Source organism: Callospermophilus lateralis, unplaced genomic scaffold (assembly GCF_048772815.1).
Source record: "Callospermophilus lateralis isolate mCalLat2 unplaced genomic scaffold, mCalLat2.hap1 Scaffold_65, whole genome shotgun sequence".
NCBI lineage: Eukaryota > Metazoa > Chordata > Mammalia > Rodentia > Sciuridae > Callospermophilus > Callospermophilus lateralis.
Genome location: NW_027514826.1, coordinates 3,386,088 through 3,392,087, shown reverse-complemented (window position 1 = coordinate 3,392,087; position 6,000 = coordinate 3,386,088).

The following is a 6,000-nucleotide window of genomic DNA, read 5'->3' as shown; positions in this document are numbered from 1 at the left end:
TAAAATGACTTGTTAAATCTTAATGTGAGTTTGCAAATAGGCTCATCAAGCCTTGAAAACCTATTGAGGCTCCTTTGAAGCTGAACCACCTTATTAAAACAAGAATAATATCCATAAATATTATAGATCTGGTGAACTGGCTTTGTAACTTAGCATTGCTATTTGATTTTAAACATGCCATATAATTAATAGAAAACTTATTATTTAAAAATGTAGGTTAAATGTCCCTATAGAAACTAAATTTACTTTCTGTTAAGAAGTTTCCCTTTCTTTAAAGTTCAAAATGACTTCTGATATGCCAGTTAATAAAGCTAGGAAATGCTTCCTTTCCAGAGAAACAGACCAGCCAAATTACAAATGTGTGACATAAATTTAAGAGGTATTAGGTCATATGATAGGAAATGAAGCAGGATAAGAAGAACAAAGCAGATCAAAGAAAGGGTACTCCTTTACATGCAAAGACCAAGAGCAAAGAAATTGCCCTAATATTGTCATATTTTTATTATTGTGGACATAATACAAAAAAATGTAAAATATGACAAAGAAAAGTCAAACTTAAGTAATTTAGAAATACTCTAACATGAAAATTTTAAGTGTATAAAATATTGATTAATAGTGGTAAATCTGCCAAAGAAATCCAATAGAGAAGCCTTAATATCCAAAATATACAAAATTTGTACCTCATGACTAACAAATTTCTTTTAAAACTAGAAATATAAAGCACACACTTACTCCAGAATATCAATGAAGTTATTTTCATAGGGCTTAAAATTTATTTTAAGGTGTTTAGAAATACATTAATTTATTTGTGTAGAAAAACATGTCTCAGTTCTAATAATTATTTTGTAAAACACAGTACTAGTTATCCATAGACCTCATGTGTGTTAAGCAACATTTGAGGCTTACTCCATATCTAGTTCTTACAGACCTGTGCCATAATAATGTCAAAAAGATGTGTTTTAATGAGATTAAAAATATACTTGCTTCAACCCTCCTGAAATCATCTTGATCATTGCAGGCTAATGCATAGAAGTTATGCATTTATAATCTAACTTTTATTCTTCATCTTTTTATTTTTCTTCTTTTTACTATCAATCTTCCTATTTACCTGGATTTTCTTATCTCTCATGTTGAAGACATATGGATACCCTTAATTTTGAATTTATTTAATGTGTTTGTAAGAGAGAAAAAAATTAGTTCAAAAAGAAAAAAGTCAACTTGCTGAATATTTACTGAACATTAATAGCAGATAATGTGCTAGATACTGGGTAAGAGAATTGTGAAAGAAAAAAAATACTGTATTCAAAATATTCATTCTTATTTGAATACTGTATTCAAAATGTCATTCAGGAAATGAGAAAGAAAGAGGTGAAAAAAGGAAGGAAAAGAAAAAGAAGAGTCTTGCTTCTGCAATTCAGCTCCCACACTGCTAGGCACATAATAAGCATTTAATAAGTGAAAATTCACTAAATTGATTATAAAACATTGTATTTAGCTTTGTTTAAGCTCTTCTACATAAAAACCTAAGTACAACAGCCAAGCATGAAACTTTATGATCTCTTCAACTCCCTGGGCTTTAATATGAAGGGAACCACTTAATTTCTAATTGGAGTTAAGAAAAGAGATAGATTGTTTCTAAAATGCCATGAAGGTGCACACTACAAGCTCAGGATCTAGTTCTTGAGAGACATCATCCAGTTTTCTACCACCCAGAGACACTGGGCCAGATCAAACAAATTTTACCATTCTGTGCTCAGGGACAGAGCATGAAGCAGAGTGGAGCAAGGTGGGAAACACGGGGGAGACTGGAGACAGGAGGTGGGATGGGTGGGGGGCTGGGAGGGGTTTCACCAGGACAGATAGGCCCATGGGGGCTGAGGTAGGGGAGTTTGGCCACTAAATTTAAACTTTTATGTTTCCATTTACCCTTCTAAACCAAAGCAAAATGATTCTTTGAATATATTAATACCAAACAGAAATATTGACTGCTGCTTTTTTTCATAAGGCTTCCCAAAATATTCCCTTTCTTGTTACGTTGGAAGCCATGCAAATCTTCAGGATGCCACCTGGTGTTCTTTGAACACATGATCCATTAAATTACCACTTAGAGACTGCTCTGTGTTTTCTATCTTGTTTCACTTTATCTTTTTTATAATCAATTTTTTAAATTTATATATGACCGCAGAATGCATTACAATTCTTATTACACATATAGAGCACAGTTTTTCATTTCTCGGTTTGTATACAAAACGTATTCACAGTAATTCGTGTCTTCATACATGTACTTTGCATAATAACATCCATCACATTCCACCATTGTTTCTAACTTCCTACTGCCTCCCTTCCCCTCCCACCCCTCTGCCCTACCTAGAATTTGTCTATTTCTCCCATGCTTTCTCTCCCTATCCCACTATGATCAGCCTCCTTATATCAGAGAAAACATTCAACATTTGGTTTCTTGGGATTGGCTAACTTCACTTAGCATAATCTTCTCTAACTCCATCCATTTACCTGATAATGCCATAATTTTATTCTCTTTTATTGCTGAGTAATATTCCATTGTGTATGTATGCCACATTTTTTAATCCATTCATCTACTGAAGGGTATTTAATTTGGTTCCACAGTTTAGCTATTTTGAATTATGCTGCTGTAACATTGATGTGGCTGTGTCCCTTTAGTATGCTGTTTTTAAGTCCTTTGTGAATAGACTGAGGAGAGGGATAGCTGGGTCAAATTGTGGTTCCATTCCCAATTTTGCAAGAAATCTCCATACTACTTTCCGTATTGGCTGCACCAGTTTGCAGTCCCACCAGCAGTGTATGAGTGTATCATTTTTCCCACATCCTCACCAGCACTTATTGTTGTTTGTCTTCATAATAGCTGCCATTCTGACTGGAGTGAGATGAAATCTAAGATTTGCTTTATCTTTATGAAAGCATTATTATTATTCTTATTGCAGCAATGAGGAAACCAAGTCCCAGAGTGTTTGTTTCTCTATTCCAAGGTTGGTTACCAGACTCTCTTGCTCCAATTTCTGTGCCCTTAAATGATTTACAGCCTCTCTCTGCACAAGAGTTCCAGGATTGAGACCTGGAAAAGGGAGGGCCAGATGAAGGCTTGGAGAACTGTCGCGACCCCTTGCCCGCAAGGAAGACGCAACTCAGGAATCTTCTTTCAGCAGTTTATTCAGGCCCTTGATATTTCTTCTAATTCCTCTCTCGTCGGATGCCCCTTCCAGCCTTAATAAAGCATCCCAAGCCCCAATGCGAAGCTGCCACGTGGAACTTTCTCACAGGGTGCTGAGAAACCATGCACCAACTCTCCCAAACAAGGAGTTGTTTGTTACAGACCACAGTGGAGCCAGCGCCATCTTGCAATGGCGACCATAATCTGCAGAAACGGCTCACCACAGTTCCCCCCTTCTGTTTTCTGAAAACAATACAGGCGAGAGTAGAGGTCCTATCCCACTGTGCAGAAGTGGCTGCATAGTATGGCTCAGTCCTAAGGAGGGCCCTTCCCTAGATCTGAAGCCATATCAGCCGACGTCTTTTTTCGTGGGGCGGGGCGTGGACATCAAACCCGCATGCAATAGGACATGCTCTCCTTGAGGTCCACTTCAAGGATCACTCAAGTGCAGTGCCTTGCCTCGCATCCTGTATCGTGACGAAGGTGGACGAAAGGGGACAGCTGAGGCTGAACTGTGGCTGTACACAACGACAAACGAGTTGACAGCACCCTGAAAGAAAGGCACGGACTTTAAGGGATACAGAAGCATTAGTGTGGAAACCCACCTGCGTGCAATGGCAGCAAGACCGGCAGAGTGCAAGGGCTTTCCAACACTAAGAGAATAACGAGGAAAGACATGCCGATCCCAGTGCAATGTTATAATAACTTGGGGTGCAACGACCATGTCAAAGATTTACTGTTTAAGATGCGCAAGCCAGACTTGAGGTGAATTGTCATTTTCTAAAGCTGCAAGAGCTTGGATGATCATAGCCTTATCGTGAGCATTGTGGGCCTTGAGGCGACAGAGAAACCACAAACAGAGAAACATACCGAAGCAACACATTGCACCAAAAATGCTTACCCCCACCCACTCTTTAAAAAGGAAAAAGCAGAAGATATCCAATTGGTGAATTGACCCAAAGTCACGGGATCAACACGGGTGCTATTCAAGACAGCAATCTGGGTTAGTTGAGACTGGATCATGTCTTCTGCTTCCATGGACCAATTTCCAGCCAAATATTCGCCAATGATGTGGGAAGCATTTCTGGAATCATTAAATCTGACAGAGGTTATGTATAAATGTGCACGTTGGTCAATACAACCCAAAAGCACTAAGTCAGCCAATTTTTCTACCTGAGCTTGGAGTAAGTCTATTCTTTGGTTAGCAGCTAAAATCCCTGACAAAATATGTTGATTAATTGTATTTTGGGATTCAAGTATGGTGGAAGTTTGTTGGACAACTTGATTAATAGTGGCAGCAGTTTGTACTTGATTGGCCATAGCCACTCCGGCCATAACCGCTGCAGCAGCAGATATCGCCACGGCTGTTACTATAGCCGCTGTGATCCCAAAATCTCTGCGGACTCTAAGTAGCTCAACAATAGGGAATTTATCAGGATCCGCAGTGACCGGGATTGGGACAAAAGTTGGAATTTTCATAAACACTGCTACAGTCCAGGAACCATTCCAACACTCAGATAAGAGACAGGTAGTATGAGAACAATCCAGCATCCCCAATGAGGTGGCCTTAGCCAAAAGGAATAAGAAGGGGGATTGGACACAGACCATTGCAGGAGGCAATGTGGCATTATACAACAGAGAGTTGAATGAAACAGATGTAAGTCTATTACCTTGTTCACTTTCCCTAACAGTACCAGAAATATTAGCCAGCCAACTTTTGGCTCCTACCAACTGATCCAGTGCAGAAATATCAGCTGAAGCCCCCTTTTCATTGGAAATCAGCCATTGAAACCAGGACCAACCTACTCTTGTAGAGGAGCTGGCACTATTGTTAAAGTTATAAACATACCTATCAAGAGAGGGGGAAAGGGAGAAACCTTTAGCAACTTGATGTTTCTCCCAAGAATGATCCTGACAAGGTGTAAATGTTGGGGGGAAACCAAGATTAGGGGAACAGTAAGGAGAGGCCTTGAAATGAGTGGCATTATAAATACTACTAGAAGAAGGAGGCACTGGGATTAGTACCTCGGAGATAATAGCCAAGGTAGTTATGTTAAGAGCAGAGCTGCTGTTTGCGGGGGTCTCTGAGCCTGATTGCTTCCCAGAAACTCCCTTGTTCAATACAGCACTGATAATGCTTCCTGAGACCTGATTGGACCACAATGGGTCCTCCCAGTTAGTCAAATTTTTGGTCTTAAGGCTAATGCAATTAGCGTTTCTAAGGCTGAAACAAAAAACTCCTGTGAGATTAACTTGAGATTGATTAAAAATTCTCTCCATGTCCCCTCTAGGAGAGGCACAGGGAGCAGACATCTCACATGAGGTAGAAAAAAGAGTGGAGAGGACACTAGAATTACCATGAACCGGCATCGGCATTGGCCATGCCCGTGTCACTGCCCATCACTGCATTGGTGTCGCCTGTGCCATCGGCACCAGCACCAGAGCCAGAGCACTTAGCAGAATGAAGATCCTCATCACAGGATTGTTGTGGTATCTCTTGTTGCTGGTCAGTTGATGTCGAGACTCTTCTTGTCAAGCGTTCAGGGACCCACAATGGTTCCGTACGATCCTGGGGAAAAACACATACAGATCCTCGTGCCCATGTCAGCACGGGGTCAGGGCCATTCCATTGGCCCGTGAGAACATCCTTCCACTTAACATAGCCAATCACAGAGGGCTGAGGGGACACATGTCTATCGGCTGCAGAGCAACCATGAATATCCAAATTCAAAAAATTAATGGTAAAGAGAGCTAAGGACAGGCGTTCTTTAGGAGTGTGTTCAGCTCCTATTCCCCCTTTTTGTTTTTGTAAA